General features: G+C 38.1%; 1 pseudogene; it reads right to left on the bottom strand.

Annotated features, from left to right (window-relative positions):
• Window positions 1-7104: 7104 nt before the first annotated feature.
• On the bottom strand, window positions 7105-17538 carry LOC129150457 (60S ribosomal protein L23a-like; annotated as a pseudogene).
• Between the last annotated feature and the right edge of the window lie 794 nt (window positions 17539-18332).

Here is an 18332-nt window from a genome sequence, read left to right as displayed (position 1 = left end):
TGACTATATTTAACACATTCATTAAGAAAATTCTGGTAAACTAAGCCAATCTGATACCTTCCCAATTCTGCGACTTTCTCCAGGCCCTAGAAAAACCAGACAAACTAAACACCACTCTAATTTTATATACTATCATTAAACATACAACAATATTATCTCACTTAAAATTGGGGACATTGTAATAAAATAGTTCCAAATCATTTTTGTTTCATAAGCAAAATGTAATATGATTTTGTAATTTTATTTATATTTGAATAAAGTGTTACCTTGAATTTATATATAGATTATTATTCTGTATGCATTACATCTTCTTTTGCTTATCTATTCATGTTTACATTTTGTTTATTTTATTTCATTATGTATATATTTTTATTACAGAGAGGAAGAGAGAGGGAGAGTGATAGAAACATCAATAATGAAAGAGAATCATTGATCAGCTGCCTTCTGCACACCCCCTATGGAGGATCAAGCCTGCAACCTGAGCATGTGCCCTGACAGGGAATTGAACTGTGATCTCCTGGTTCATAGGTCAAAGTTCAACCACTAAGCACATGGCCAGGCTCATTTCATTTCTTTTAAGTCACCTGGAATTATTTCTGAAATGAAGGATAGTATGAAGAAGATAATTAAAGTACATTTGGAAATAATCACTTTTCAAGTGGAAAAGGTATTAACTATGGAGCAATATTGTAATGAATTTATGAACTATAGAACAGTATGTCTTATAAAACTAATCACCTTAGGAATTTATGTATATACTAGAGGCCTGGTGCATGAATTCAGCCTGTGGGATCGGGCCGAAACCGGCTCGCTGACATCCCCCGAAGGGTCCCGATTGTGAGAGGGCATAGGCCAGGCCAAGGGACCCCACCGGTGCATGATCGGGGCCACAGAGGGACTGCAGGAGGGCTGCAGGGCATGTCCAGCCACCGGACCCCAGCAGCAAGTTAACCTACCAGTTGGAGCATCTGGCCCCTGGTGGTTAGTGCATGTCTTAACTAGCAGTTGAGTGGCCTTAGCATATCATTAGCATATTACACTTTGATTGGTTGAACGGACAACCAGATGACTGGACACTTATCATATTAGGCTTTTATTATATAGGATTTTGTAAGTGGGAGTATTTTCCATTAGAGAGTTCTAAATTGTCCAGATTCTGGCTCTGCAGTGAAAACCATCACCCAAACTAAAACCTGGGTTATGACCAGGAAGCCCAGTCCAATACTAACTGTGTGTGACATTCATTTCCAGCCATCCTCAACTGGATGGTAAGCCACTGCCACTACATTTCTGGCCCGAACACAGCAGGTAGGCAGGGCACCCGCTCTGCAGGGCAGACGCTTCTCCTTTCTGGCGAGAACAGCAGAGTCTACACCGAATGACATCTTGCTCTGAGTCATGGCTCAAAAGACTGAGATCCCCCAAGAACAAGCAGCAGTCAAGCCCTCTGAGCCGGCAATAGCATTTAACCATCAAAGTTAAGGTATAAACTGACCAAAAGAGAAAATATTAAAAGTTATCAAAACTTTTGAATACAGCCCTAGCCAGTTTGTTCAGTGGATAGTGTCAGCCTGTGGACCAAATGGTCCTGAGTTCAATTTCGGTCAAGGGCACGTACCTTGGTTGCAGGCTCCTCCCCAGCCTAGGCCCTGGTTGGGGCTTGTGAAGGAGACAACCAATTGATGTGTTTCTCTCACATCAATATCTCTCTCTGTCTTTCCCTCTCTCCTCCACTCTCTCTAAAAATCAATGGAAAAATATCCTTGGGTGAGGATTAACAATAAATAAATAAATAAATAAATAATAAATAAATAAATAAATAAATAAAATTTTTTAAAAAAACTTTTGAACACATAAAATGTTTCATAGGGTGTTGTTTATTTATTTTTTTACTCTTCTGAAAATAAAATATTGTGACTGAGGATCAGCATCCTTCTAAAACAAGAGTACATAAACCTGTTTCAGTAACAACTAGTCTTAAAAAGGATATCATTGCTTTGTACACCATCTAAAGATTGTTGAAATTTTCCAAACAATACCAATTTGGCAAATAACCTGTGAAGAAATTTGCTTTTTTTTTTCTAATTCATATTTATGATGAGGTGTCTATGCAAAAAAGAGAAAATAAATAAAAGAAAAACAATCCAGACTAAATTGATAACGGTGTGTGACCTACCAAGGCGCTTATTGTTGAGACAACTTAGAATTGTTCTTTGAGAAAATTCAATAGCCTTTTAAATTAATAATCATATTAAGTTGGTAAGCCTTGCTCTGTAGATATAAATCATTCAACTGAGTCCCAGAAAAAGGTTGAGTTCTTTTTATGTTTTGCCTTTTTATTGCCAATGCATTGACAATAGATGTTTGTTTTCTGTAACTAAGAAAAGAGAGGTCTTTGCTGTTGGCAAAGGCTTATGTCAGATTTATTTTCTACAAATAACAGTGTTGAGGGACTTTGAAATAACTATCAACAATCGCCTTAAACCAGTGCTACATGGGTTACTGACACCTGAAACTTCCATTGCTTATAAAATCACGATCTTCAAAAGTAGTGGCTATTGGATCACTTGTCTCTAAACGCCATCACTAAAAACAATAAGCTAGATTCTCAACTCAAAGAGTTCTTTTCTTCTTTTGAATCTCACAGGACGAAAATCTGACCCACTATGTAAATACTCACTAGTACATCCTTTAAAATGTATATTGGATTGTATACAGTTTGTGCTTTGAGTTTTGTTTTGTTTTTTTTCTTTTCTTTATCATGTCCAATAGAGATCTCTGAGAAGAGTAACTTAGCCCTTACAACACTACCATTTTCCAGGATGCCTGCCAAGTGAGTACTTAGGAGGATGGCCTTTGGGCTGGGAGGAGAGTGTTATCCTCTATCTGGGCACTAGACACAATCCAGGAGGGCCCCCGGAGGATAGGCTCTGTTATCTGATAGCTCTTTTCCATTTCTGACTAAATAGATGTCAGGAGTTTCCAAGGGGTTAATATTTCAATTCAGACCAATAAATATACTTCTTCAGCAGCTTCCTTGAATTTAGCACGTCATATTTGTATTATTTTTAGTTTCTTATTCTCAGAAATGTGGATTCTAGAAATGATTTCTGTAATTAGAAAAGAAAATGCAGATTTTCAACTCTTCATTGAACCCAATCATCAATCTCCCCATGCCACTCCATCTGGGTTCATACAAAAAGAATGGTTTGCTTCTTCCCTTTGGAATTTATCATATTCATATTTAATTTGACAAATTAAGTTGGCTTATGTCCCTTTTTAAAAGTCACTTTACACAACTACTATTATATTTTAAGACCCCAATCCAGCACAGCATGAACATCATAGCGACATTTACAATTTAGGCCAAGGTTTGCAACCATCACTGTAGTAAGTTAGAAAATTTTGTTCTAATATGATGCCAGGGTCTCATACCCAAAGCCCCTGATTTAATAAGTCTAGGTCAGGGCCCTAGCATCTGTATGTTTTTAGAAACCTTAAAATAATTGTATTACTTTACAAATATTGTTGTAAGTGCCCCAGGTATTCTTGTGTAGCCAAGGCTGAGAACCACTGACTTAGTGTCTAAAGAACTTAGATTCCTTTCTATATGTTAGTGATTTCCAAGGATAAGAGTGAACTGTAACAATGAAACTTCACAAACTATTTAAAAACAATAATCTTGTAAACAAAACAATAACCATCTCGTTATAAGGTTTAATGATAAACGTTATACAGAATCTCAAAAGATATTCCCTACACTTTAAGGGTATGTTTCCCACTCCCCTTGAGTAATGGGATTATTACCTGGCTACTTTGTATTTTTCTTTTCCTTTATTCTCTATATTTTGGAAATTTCACAAACCATTAACAATTGAATCAAGAGGTAGAGAAGAAAGAAGGAAAGTACAGAGGGTGAGGGGGAGAAACTGACATTTGATGAGCTAGATCTACCAGGAGTCAGCACTGTCATTGTCTCTGTTTCCTTTCCTCCTTTTAACCACTTTGAGGTGTATGGTCTTAAATCCATTTTCCGAGTGAGAAAACGACTTCAGAAGGATTGTGTGTGTTTTCCAAACTTACAACACGAATAAATGTTGGAAAAGGGATTTTAAACCAAGATTCTTTGACTCATAATTCACGTTATTTCCACCAGCTCCAGAGAAAGATCTAAGATTTGTTTTGTTATTTTTCCCTGGCAGTGGTGAAAGGGGAAGGAAAAAGAGGAAGGGAGTTCTGAAGAAATATGTCAGCAGTTTTGTGATTATTTTGGGACCTGACACCATCGAATTTCCATGCCACTATACACAACGACCAGGTGATTTTACCCTAGTGCAAAAAGTCAGCTGCTGCAGCACATTGCAACCCACGGGGTAGAGAGCAGTGAGGTATGTGTGTGTGCAGAAGCACAGAGAGAAAGTGCACCTCTCCTGACACTAGAGCTGCTGCAGCACACCTCCCTCCGACTCCACGCCTCACTGGGGGGCAATCTCCAAGAACAGAGATGTAAAATTAGGAAGAGCACACGGGAGAAAAGGAAGTTCTTATATCATGTCACTTGACCACAAAGCTTAGGATACTCTGATTAACTTGCTCTATGCACTAAAGAAAGTTAAAATGTTCTTCCTCACTCTCTACTACCCTCCTCTAGGCAGACAACTCTCACTGCCCCAGACTGAAGGAGAGTTTGGAGAGGGTGTGTGTGTGTGTGTGTGTGTATGTGTGTGTGTGTGTGTGTGTGTGTGTGTGTGTGTGTGTGTGTGTGTGTGTGTGTGTGTGATAGAGACATGAGGGGCCTCTATCAATCCCTGTAATTTCATATTGTGAGTGTACGAAGAGAGGACAATCTGAAATCAAACTCCCATGCAGCAGCTAGAACTTGCAAGAACCTAGCCCAGCAGTCCAAGATGGCAATGGAGTAGGTGAAGGCTATGCTCATCTCCTGCCAGGACCAAACTGGAATTACAACTAAAATATAAAACAATCAGCCTGAGTAACCAGCTGAAGACTAGCTGAGGAGAAGTCTCATAAGAAGGATTTACAGAAGAAGCCATATGGAGATTGGTGGGAAGGGCCGAGACAGGAAAAGGGCTGGCCCCACTCCCACAGGCAGGGCCTGGGATTCCAGAGGGATACCTCAGCTGAAAAGGTTCCCCCTGAAAAGCATGGGGTCTCAACCCCACACCAAGCTCCCCAGCACAGAGCACCAGAGCCAGGAAGAGGCACCCATATAACATCTGGGTGAAAATCAGTGGGAATTCTGTCTGCCAGGGAGAAACAAGAGTCCTCTTAAAGGACCAATGACATTAAAAAAAAAAAAAAAGGCAATCCTACCTTTTGCGACAGCATGGATGAACTTGGTGAGTATTATGCTAAGTGAAATAAGCCAGTCAGAGAAAGACAAATACCACATGATTTCACTTATATGTGGAATCTAATGAACAAAATAAGCAAACAAAATAGAAACAGACTCATAGATACAGAGAACAGAGTGACAGCTGTCAGAGGAGAGTGGATTCGGGTAGTTGGGTGAAAAAGGTGAAAGGATTAAACAACACACACAAAAAAAACTTATAAACAGACAACAATAAGGTGACTACCAGAGGGAAAGAGAGGTGAGGGGAGGTTGGAGAGGGTAAAGCAACATAAATGGTGATCAAAGGAGACTTGACTTGGAGTGGTGAACATGCAATACAATATACAAATGGTGTTGTTATAGAATTATACACTTGACACCAACATAATTTTATTAACCAATGTCACCCCAATAAATTCAATAATCGCTCTATATATAAAAGGCTAATATGCAAAGTGTCCCCAGAGTTCAACCGGGGGACCAGGAGTTGAATCGTTCACTATGACTCATGATGACCACCAGGGGATGGCGCAGAATGAAGGAAAGCCCCGGCCAGCAGCCAGAAGGCCCCAATTGGCCCTGATCACTGGCCAGGCCTAGGGACCCTACCCATGCACGAATTTTGTGCACCGGGCCTCTAGTAATAAAAAAAGAACCTAGCTTCAGCAGCAAGGCCTTGAGACTGGAAGTTCTGAGAAATCAGGTAGGATATTTTTGGGGAGGCAAAGAGAGGCCGCACCTTATCTTGATGAGAAACTGGACAACTTACATGCTATCAGAGAAAGAAAATATGAGAAATGAGTATGCAGGTCATTAACATGTGCTTCCATGATTCTAGTTTAAAAGACTAAATCTATTATGTATGGGGCACTGTAGGGAGTGCCAGGGAATATACATTTGCCATCAGGAAGTTCACTGCCAACAGGAAAGATAAACATATAATCAGACATTTCAATAGCGATCATTGGCCCCGCAAGAGTGGTAAGGACTAAGTGACATTGTGGACCTGAAGAGGGCGGGTGCACCAGAGAAGGTGTCACATTCTATAACTGGATCTTAAAAAATGAATAAGAATCTCCCAGGCAGACACAAACACAAAGGTAATCTAGGCATGGGGGATATGTAAAGGGATAGAGGAATGAAGCCACATAAAACCACTTAAGCCCATAACTATTGAGGTAAAATTAAGCATATGAGAGGCTACTTTGAAATAATGGTGGGAGCCAGAAGTTTTTAATTTAAGGTCTGGCTCTGATATTTTATAAAAGTGCAACACTGGGCAAGGTAGGCCCTCAGTTTTGTTTCTTTTTGTGTAGAGACAATAATGCCTACACAAGATACAATGGAAGTACATACAGGGTATCCAACCCAATCTTGGGGCATGGTTGGTACCTTTTGGTAAAGCAAAATGTGAGGCTGAGTCCTGAAGGATGAAAAAGTGGGATAAAATGTCCAGGCTGAGACAAGGCAAAGCTTGGAAGTGAAAGAGCAAAGAGCAAACATGGCACTTTTGAAACATTAAAAGCTTAATATGGCGGGGGCATGAAGTGGCAGTAGTGAAAACTGAGCCTATAGTGGTAAGAGCATGACATGACTTGAGACCAGTTGATGAGCTAGTGGTGAAGTACTGAAGGTATTTTTTGTTTAAGTTTTTGTTGTTTTTATTTTGCTTGATATTTTATTATTATTATTATTATTTCTATTATTATTTTGCAGTGTAAAATTTCTATTTGGAATTAGCAAGCTGTTTAAATGATCTCAATTTTGTTGGCAACATCCAACTCATCATAGTTGGGAGCCAGTTGAACATAGGCCTTCTCTCCATCAGGTCTGACCAGGGTGTTGACATTGGCCGTGTCAATGTCATAGAGCTTTTTTATAGCCTGTTTGATCTGGTGCTTGTTGGCCTTGACATCCACAATGAATACAAGCGTATCATTGTCTTCTATCTTCTTCATGGCTGACTTGGTAGTCAGGGGAACTTGATGATGGCATAGTGGCCAAGCTTGTTTCCTCTGGAGGCACTCTTCCCAGGATGTTTAGGCTGCCTTCGGAGCTGCAGTGTCTTCTGCCATCAGAAGATGGGTAAGGTGAGGATCATTTTTTGTGTGTGGCTGTGAAAGCACATTTTATCCCACTTTCAGCACTGTTTTCTTTGCCTTCAAAGCCTTTGCTTTGGCTTGGCTTTGGGAGAATCAGGGAAGGTTTGGGGACATGGAACTGTGGCCTACAGGTGCATGTCTCTCCTCAAAGTCCACAGCCTGGCTGTCCCCTTCCTTCCACATTCCTCTTCAACTGGAGCCCAGCTCATGCTGTTGGGCCCACCTGTGCCCCCATGTGGCCGAAAAGTGTTTTGCTTTGATTTTAACTGGGTCAGATTAGCCCTTTATTATTTTTTATTTTTTATTGGGGGTGATATTGGTCAACATGAACATATAGTTTTCATGTGTGGATTTCTAAGTTACAAAAGCTATATATAGCACCATGTGCCCACCACCCAAAGTCAAATCTTCTCCTGTCACCTCATATTAGGACCCCCTTTTCCCCCCACCCCCTTCCCTCTGGAAACCACCACTTCGTTTGTGTTCATAAGTTTCAGTTTTATATCCCACATATGAGTGAAATCATATGGTTCTTAGCTTTTACAATGGAATACTACTCAGCCATAAGAAAGGATGAAATAGCGTCATTTGCAACAACATGGATGGACCTTGAGAACATTATACTAAGTGAAATAAGTCAGACAGAAAAGATTAGCCCTTTAGAAAGATGGGTTATGCTGCAGGTTGGGGAATTAAATGGAGGAGAATTAAGCTGGACTCCAACAAACTAATGAGAGACAACTTCAGTCAATGAGATGAGACCTGAAGATGGGTGAACTAACGTAGTAGAAATCAAATACTCTGGTTTCTCTTCAGGTTGCATAAATCTCTCATCTTTCCCCAAGGATCTTATTTATAGCTACCATTACTCACTGTTCACTTATCACATGGCAAAGGTTTCTACTCCTTGGCTCAGTTTTTGTTCCTTGCTTTTACTTACTTGAATCTAGATTCATTTTTTAAAATTTGTTTTAAATATCTTTCAAATCAAAATGGAAAACTATCATGAACACTGTGGAACTACAAAGTATATTCAGAGATGTGTATGAACGTCACACTTGTATTGACAACCAAGAGAAATAAAGCATTTGTTGTTGCTTGCAAGTCTGGCTGATTGACTTGGAAAAGTTGTTCCCATGGTCTTTAAATTTCAACAGCTACTGAGCAACTTCAACACAAGGCAACTTTTTCACACATCTACTTTTTAATTTACCTGACAAACTTACATTTTGTATTTTTATTTCTTTTTAGGGTATATGTCTTTGTATAATAAATATAAATTTTCAAAACACTAGGTGCACCAGGGTTATACTTGTGCTAAAAGAACAGGGTCATCAAGGTTATACCAAATGGCTTGATGATGGATTACCCTAGACAGCATTTCCCAAAATCTTTATACAGTATGTCACAAGCAGGTCAAAGATCATGTTACTCTTCTCCTGGGCACTCTATCTTGAGATGTTCACTCTGACTCTGGGTTATATACCAGAAGAAGGCAAGAGTTTATAGAGGTTTAATAGTCACATGAAAAGTCCTAAGAATGCAGGCACCTAAATTGCAACTGCAATGTTGCCTAAGAACCTAGCAACATAGCATCAAATCAAAGGCAAGCTAAGATCTAAAATAACAGAATGGCAAATATTAAGGGAGATGAGCCTCCTTGGTTTGGCAAAATGTAGAGAGTGCCTTCAATTTGCTCATTACCTACAGAAAGCAAAAATAGTTATCTTTGCAAATAAGGAAATGGTGCTAACAATGTTTCTTTCATTTCTAAGAGTTATTGTTCTTTCTAAGGAGTGCTATTTTGCCATGAGGTAGCATGATCTCTACCTTCTAACAATTCCATGTGATTTAAAGTTCTTCTAAATTTATGCTTTAATGTTATTTAGAAATTAATTTTGAAATTAAAGTAAAAATATTAATTTGACATTTATTCATCTCATTCATTTCAATAGAAAATGAATGAGATAGAAAAATGTAATATTTTAAAAATATTTTGGCAAGCTATTCTTTTCTTTAAGCACCAGGTATATGTCAAGAATATTCTCTCCTTTTTTGCAGATAAAAATACTAAGACTTTGAGGTTAAGTAAGTTTATAAAGATTATAAATATGCTAACAATTGTGCAAAGATTAGAAGCAGAAATGTCTGCTATTTTGAACATAGTTCTATTAACAGCTACTCTATTGTACATTATAATTATTTTTTAAACTGTATGGGAGAACATATTTGGCAATGATACATCTGATTAAGGGTTAATATCCAAAATATATAAGGAACTCATACAATTTAACAAAATGAAGACAAACAATCCAATTTAAAAATGGGCAAAGGACCTAAATAGACACTTCTCCAAAGAGGACACACAGATGGACAAGAGACATATGAAAAAATGCTCAAAGTCACTGATCATCAGAGAGGTGCAAATTAAAACGAAAATGAGGTACTACCTCACACCTGTCAGAATGACTACCATCAACAAAACAACAAATGACAAGTGCTGGCAAGGATGTGGTAAAAAGGGAACCCTCGTACACTGCTGGTGGGAATGCAGACTAGTGCAGCCATTATGGAAAACAGTATGGAGTTTCCTCAAAAAATTAAAAATGGAATTCCCATTTGACCCAGTGAGCCCACTTCTAGGAACATATCCTAAAAAAACCCGAAACACCAATCAGAAAGGACATATGCACCCCTATTTTCATAGCAGCACAATTTACAATAGCTAAGACCTGGAAACAGTCCAAGTGTCCATCAGTAGATGAGTGAATAAAAAAGCTGTGGTACATTCATACCATGGAATACTATGCAGCAGTAAAAAAAGAAGAATCTCTTAGCCTTTGAGACAGCATGGAGGGAACTGGAGGGTATTATGCTAAGCAAAATAAGCCAGTCATAGAAAGACAAGTATCACATGATGTCACTCATATGTGGAATCTAAGTAACAAAATAAACTGATGAATGGAGTGGATCCAGAGACATGGAAGCTTGCAACAGAGTGCAGAATCTCAGAGGGAAGGTGGGGGAGGTTGGGTGGGTGGGAGGTAATCAACCAAAGACCTTGTATGCATATATGCATAACCCATGGACACAGACAATAGGGTGCTGAAGGCCTGGGGCAGGGGGGTGGGGTGGCATGGAGGGGGTGAATGGGGGGAGGGGATATATGTAATACTTTCAACAATAAACAATTAAAAAAAAAAACACCTAAATTCCAAAAAATCAAACCTTAAATTTCTACACATAATACTTCATATATATCTACTGATTCTCCAATAATACTACTAAAATATAAAAAAAGTTTTATTTACTTTTCAGTGACACTATATATAAAATGCTGTGTCAATCATTGTGTCAAAAAAAATGTTCTTTATTTCAATCTAGGAGAAAATAAGCTTTTCTTACCTATATTCCTAAACAACCAGAATGGTAATTTGCATTACATTAATAAGAATGTGTTAAAAATCCTTAAATGTGTGTTTATTCTATTTTTCTATTATCAAAATGAAATATAACATTTGAAAAACTTTTAATTTCACTATCTTTGTCATATTTTTTCATACCAAAATTGAAAACATTATTTTATAAAACTGTTGGTTTTGCCAATACAGAAACAATCTTTGTGCTTTCAAATTATAAAAAGATTAAATGTCATTTCTAATTTATTTTATTTATTGATTTGAGAGATCAATTTGTTGTTTCACTCATTTGTGCATCCATTGGTTATTTCTTGTATGTGCCCTAACTGAAGATCAAACCTCCAACTTTGGCATATCAGGATAATGCTCTAACTAACTGAGCTACTAGGCCAGGGCCTCTAATTTTTTTTTATTAAAATAAGTCTATAAAGTCATTCAAGTGTTTACATATTTTATTCATGTATTATTAGACTTCACTTTGTTCTTTGAAAATGTATAAGGAACCACCATGTTATATATTTGATTTATGGTATTTTATATTACAACTAGTGCCCGGGTGTATGGATTCATGCACATTGAAAGGAAATTAATTAGAAGTTGGCCAGCAGGGGAGGACTGGGCAATACGGGCAGAACATGCCCTGGAGCCATCCTCCCATGGTCCCTCCCGGCCAGCAGCACCTGGGGCAACCACAGCTCAAAGGTCATCTGGGGAGTGAGTGGGGTCCTTCCAGCAGGTGGGGTCCCTCAGCCTGGCCTGTGGAGATTGGGCCAAAACTGGCACTCTGACATCCCCTGAGGGGTTCTGGATCGCAAGAGGGCGCAGGCCAGGCCAAGGGACCCCATTGGTGCACGAATCCATGCACCGGGCCTCTAGTATGCATATAAGATCTTTGGTTAATTTCTTCCTGCCCTCTCCCCTCCCCCCCTTTCCTCTAAGATTCATCGGTCTGTTCCATGTTTCCATGCCTGTGGTTTCTGCTCCTGTGTTGAGCATCTGCCCCCTGGTGGTCAATGCACATCATAGCTACCGGTCAGATGGTCGAACAGTCAGCCGGTCGCTTAGGCTTTTATATAGAGAGAGATAAGAACTTAAATGTGTATGGGCCTCCAAGAGTGAGAAATCTCATCTTCAAGTAATCATTAACCTTTTGCACTCGGATGTCGAGTGTGACTCAACACGGTTAGCATCGGTAGCAGCTCTTTTTATACTCTTTGAATGTATCAATAATTTGAAATATAAAAAAATCCAAATAAATAAGTTTGTATGAAAAGAAACTCCAGTTTTTTATTCTACTGCTGAGCTTTGTAAAATCTGGGGTATTTAAAAAATTAAATCCGAGTAGAATAAAGGAATCGAGAAAAAAGCAAGCGAGTGCAAAGGGTTAAGACAGTGGTTCTAAAAAAGTTGGTCCCTCCACTACTCTGCCTTAAGGCCAATCAACCTCTCTTAAGCTTTACATCTGCTGTGACTTGACCAAAAGAGCCTGCATTGTCAGGAAAAAGACACTGTCAGGAAAAAGAAACGATCTACACAGGGGTTGGGTAGGGGATGCAGATATTGCAAAGCAGCAAGATGCACAGACCTGGAGTGATTACTACATCTGCAATACCTACTCTACCATTTGCTACACGTATGACCTGGAGCGAGTTACATAAACTTGCAAATATTTTGTGTTTTAATCCATTGGTCAGAGTTAATAATTGCACCTTCCTCTTAGGTATATTATGAAGATTCAATTAAATAACCCACACACCACACTTGATATAGTGCTTAGCACAATTTATAATTAGGCCAAATAGAGGAGATGCTAATCAAATGAAAGATTTAAGACTAAGAGAAGTCCTAAATCCCTTCTGGTTGTCAAGTTCTAGAAACTACTCACTTTTATCTCTCTAAGACCACTTATTCTGTAGTTAGTGAGTAAGTAAGGCACATTTTCCTTGGTGCAGTATTTTAATATGCAAATTAGGAGTAGAGTAGGGATCTAAACATGTACCTGTCATTTGCTTTGTGGAGAAATGGAGTTGGTCCATTTCAAAATGTAACAAGTGAAAAGAGATGGAAGATAGTTAAAATCTCAGAGCAAATTAATGGCAGGATTGGTCCCCTCATAATCCACGCCTTAATTCATTGTTCTTTGGAGGTATAATATATAAATTTAAGTGTAAAAATAATTAAGAATTCAATAGTAGGAAACTTGTTTTGTTCAAATATCTCCATGGGCTCTGGCCAGTGCAACTCAGTGATCAGAGCATCGGCTGGACACCGGAGGGTGAACGGTTTGATTCCTAGTCAAGGATTTGCAGGTTTGACCCCCAAGCTGATTGTGGTGTGTGCGGGAGGCAACTGATTGCTTTGTCTTTCTTGCATCCAAGTGTTTCTCTCCCTTTCTCTCTCTCTCTCTCTCTCTCTCTCTCTCTCTCTCTCTCTCTCTCTCTTCCACTCTCTCTAAAACACAAAAAAAAAATCAATGAAAATTATTTTTGGGTGAGGATTAACAAACATCTATGTGGCAGGATTTGCCATATTATCCTACATACCTTGGGAGCAAAGATAATAATGATGAGTAATTACAGCTATTTATTGAAAAGTTACTATGTGCCAGGTACTATGCTAAGCACATACTATATACTATCTCATTTAATTTTCATTAAAATTCTATTATGATGGCTCAGAAAAATCAATTTTTTGCACTTGCATAGTTATTAAGAGGTAGAGCTAGGATTCAAATCCAGGAGTGATAAATTCCAAAAAATCCTGCCCTTCTGCTATGCCACACAATTGCCAGTGATCACTGAACAACTTTGATCTTTCTTGTGACAAGACACTGCCTATGCATTTGCCCTGGAACCCAGGACCAAGGCGAAACAAGGGTTATCACTGGGACCACCCATGTTGGCAGTTCTGGGCACTTTTATCACACCTGTTTTAAGACTTTGTTTTTCTGATGACGATGGGGAAAATAATGATATCAAAGAGAAGATTTGTCTTCATTCACAAAACAGGAACGTGGGAAATCTAGCCAACACTAGAAAATTAGCTAACCTCATCACTCTTACCCCAACTGTCTCATAATAGAAATAATTTTAAAGTGAAACAGCAATTCCATTCCTGAGCTTGATTTGATCTCTCAAGTTTCTATTATACACTCACAATACCAAGCATCTTTATTTCTTTTGTATCTTGACCACTTGTACTAAAACTAACCGTCACTTCTGTTCATACAGAGTGCTCTAAGGCAAAAGTTGCTGAGAAGACTTGAGGTTATCTTTGCTGTTCACCTGGGATCTGAGATAGTTACTTCCACTGGATGGAGTTCTATCCTATGCCCAGCCTTTCTGTGGCAATAAGCACTTGCCTTTTTACTCCAGGATGACAAAAGGATGTTCCCTAATTAAAAGTGAAATACTGCTAAGCTCATCTCAGCTTATTTACAAATAGCACAGGTATGATTCTGATCAGCAATGGATGTGTCTCTCAATTCACATTTCTTCTTGTCACCTGAGGGCCAGCCCACAGAGTCTCTGGCTTATTCTCGGCGCCCAAGCTCTATCTTATTTTGAGACAACAAGTTTTCTAAAACTAAGGAAATGTAAGCTACTAAAGTTTCACACTTAATGAACTTATTCCTACATTTTTAGATATTATCCTTTTAACCAGTAAACCAGATATTTGTGCAAGTGCACCTGATAAAAAAAATAAACTGTTATTAATAAACATGTTAATAAATATATAGGTAAAGAATTACATGGAGATTTACACAAGGAAATCACAGAATTTTCTACTGCATTCATGTCATTTACTTACCATAGATCTTTTGAGTCTCTAATATATGCCAGGCGTTGTACTTGGCATTGGAGATTGCCAAGTCTAATGAAATGCATGAAGCAGTTATCTCTGCCCTTCTACTGGCCTCCAAAGTAAATGATAGAGGAAAGAGTACTATAATTAAATTCATTTATCATAAACAAAATGACGAAAACAGTGAAAATGACAAAGGTGTCATTTATGTGAACTTACTGCCAGAAAACCGGAAATAAAAACCCAATGGGTCTTCATGCACCAGTGTTTGTACTCATACAGCAAGGCTTAATAGAATTTTTTAATTTTAGAGCAGAAGACATGTCAAATGCAGTTTACATTTCTCAGCCAGTAATTATATTTTCTTACAAGTGGCTATTACATTTTTAGAGACAGACACAACAAATAATAAGAGGTTTTATTTGAGGGGAGAAACAAGCATGGTGGGTTGTGGGGGTTTTTTTAGATGAAAGGGGTATAATAAATTTACGAGACCTCACATACAGCTATAATATAATAAATTAGAAGGATTAATAGAATTCTGAGCTACAGTAACCTGCACTAGTAGAATGCCTATTTTATGGAGCTCGATAATACAGTTTATCATTGACTCCATGGGAATTCCCACAATATATTAGCTCTGGTGTAACAATAAAGCGCACACAGTAAGGGGCATGTCCCTTTTGACACACATTCTCTTCCCACACTTATTTTACCAGGGAAACAACTCTGGTGCCGTTTAATTAAACTGCACTGCAATGAATTAGTCCAGGTCTTAGCCCTCTGACAGAGAGGGGCCTGGCAGTACCACAGGGGTTTGTCCCCTTATGACACCAGAGAGACTTCAGAAAACCCAGGGGGGGAAAGTGTAGGGTCCCTCAAATGACAGTATCACTGGGCAAGTCTAGAGCTGTCAATCAGGCCACTTAAGGAAGCATTCATCCCTTTGGAGAAAGTTTATATTTCCCCCATTTGTTGACTATCAGTCAGTCTTTTGGGGAACATCTAAATGTCTTAGGAAGGTTATGTTCTATTCCCCTAGTTGGGAACAAGTCCACTATTGCTCATTTTAAAGAAAATTAGCCTTGCTCTTTTAAAGCCCACTGTGTAGTCATAATAAATTCATAGCCAGCTTTGGAAAGGCAAGCAGGAAAGTAATAACTGGAAATAAACTTAAGATGATGGTGAGTTCAAATAAACTCTATTGGAAAGAAGGTATGAATAAAAACATTGTTGTTCAAAGTAAAAAAAATGCTCCAACTAAACATGATCTAGAATATCCAAGATGGAACTGTATTACAGAGGATATGTTATTTCCCCAGAGTTTCTGATCATCAGTCTAGTAAGGTTATATCCCCCCAATGACACAAAAAAAACCTTGCATTATTGATGAATATTCTTATTTTATCTGAATGCTGTTTATTAATTCATGAGGATGTTTTGGAATTGAAAAATAAAAATTTACAAAACAATTACATTTTTAATAACTGCTTCCAGCTGGATACATTGAATATTTAAGTAAGGCAACACACAAAGACCTCAAAAGAATTTTTTAGACAATGGCAATTAGATCTCTAATAACTTGGCTCCGCTGGAATTACTGAGCTCCATTTAGATGCCAGACATGGCACCTTAGTGATGGGTACACCATGTCGCCACCCTGCCTTTGGCTAGGGACCCTGAGAAATGACAGTCACATTAGGTGTCGTGTAAAGCAGCTGACCTCGCACTCTGAGCACTTGATCTTTGCACTGCAAGTGACCATTTGTCATTGTTGCCCAGAGATAGAACTCAGGTGACTCAATGTCACCACTGCCTTTTCAAAGAATAAGATAACTGTGAGTTCTTTCCAAGCCTAGCACAGAAGATGCAAATTGGCTTAGGAAAAAAGGATAGGCGAATTAAAAACAAGGAACAGAATATTTTACTCATAAGGAATATGCTTTCTAATCATTACTAGTACAAAAATTATCTGGACTTGGACATTTTTTTTGATCAAACAAAAAGAAGATTTATGGTTGCCTAAGTGGGTCATAGAGGATAAAAGTATTTCTACCAGAGCAAACACATCAACATAGGATACCCACAGAGGCTCATTTACAAAAAGTAACATTGCTCTTTCCCTCTCAAGCAAGGATTAGTTTTCTGTAAATTGGGGCTCACATCATAGAAAAATTCCCACTACCCTATTTTCATGCTTTGGGAATAATATTATCTCCTCTACTTGTGCCTCCTCAGCATCTCAGAAGTTGAGCTACTTAGATAAGAGAAGAGCTCCTCACATGTCCAGTCTTTTGGAATCTTTTCACCTCAAGTGATTCTGAAATCTCTGTGTTGATTTCAAATAGTTGCTGTTGTGAATCATCACACATAAGCACTGTGCTAAGTGCTTTATATACTTTATATGTATTTCATTTGAACTCTCACTAGAAGCATGGGAGTTGGTATTATGATTGTCATTTTATAGATAAATAAACTGAAAGAATTTATGTTATTTGCCCAAAAGCAACAGATAGTAGCTAGCAGAGCTTGGATTCAAACTGAGAGATTTTAATGCTAAAATAGGTGCCATTAAATTCTTATCTACATTAACTCTCAAAATTAAAAGTTTGGAGATTTTTTTTTTCTGGCTAGTAAATATTTCCATACTATATTCTACTTGGAAAAAAAAGAGTCCAATTTTTTTCAACAAGATTCTTAAGAAATTAAGTCATGTCTTATCTCGACCTTTCATACTAAGTAGTGACAGAAGCTGAACTACTGTTCTATTGAGGGAGCAACTTTATTATTTAGTCTGAACTTACGTTTCCTTAGAAAAGAAGTTGTTCACATCACTGTGCTCTTGCCCCTTCTTCATGTACCTGAGTCTCCACAAGAAGCGAAAAATGGAAAAACTTCTTTCCAGTGGACATGCAACTCTGACACCCAAAATAAAACATTGCCTTAAATGTCAAAGAAGAAACAAGTGAAACTCAAAGTTATGTTAAGCAACCTGTAAGTATCTTCCCCTCCATCACTACCTCTAACATCCCAGTCAACCCTTCATTAGAAAAATTGGGATTGATTTACAGTTGGAATGTATAATTAATCACTTTTAAATTTATTGGAATTAGAATAGCAAGAACAATATTTTGTGAATTCAGCATCTCAGTTTTAGCATCCATGGCCTTTATTTTCACAGTTTATTTTATATTCTCACATTTTCCCACTTTATAGTACTTATCAAACAAAGTATTACATCGCCCCTTGAATTTTTATTCTGAAAGGCCAAGCATATCAATGAAAAATAAAATTTTGACACTCTTAATGTTTCCATATATTTAGAACAAATATTTGGCTGACCTTGAACATGGCAGCCTACACAAAAATTTTTAAATAAATTATAATTTTTAAATATTAAAAACATGAAAATGCCAAGTACATACATAATGAAAAGACTTAAATATATAGCTGATGTCTACTGAAAGAAAGAGAAACATTCAGGTGCCAGAGAGAAGGCAGAACTGGCAGCTCACAAGACAAATGGAATGAGTCAGGGAGATGTGGGAGAATTATAGACCCAGGGGCAGAGGCTACGGCTTCCATTTCCATACAGGGATAACAGATGTGGCCTTGAACCCATTCCCTGGGAAGAGGTAGAAATAAAACCTT

The sequence above is a fragment of the Eptesicus fuscus genome, chromosome 2 (assembly GCF_027574615.1).
Source record: "Eptesicus fuscus isolate TK198812 chromosome 2, DD_ASM_mEF_20220401, whole genome shotgun sequence".
Classification (NCBI taxonomy): Eukaryota; Metazoa; Chordata; class Mammalia; order Chiroptera; family Vespertilionidae; genus Eptesicus; species Eptesicus fuscus.
Note: the sequence above shows the minus strand (reverse complement) of the source record. Positions and strands in the feature narration are given on the sequence as shown.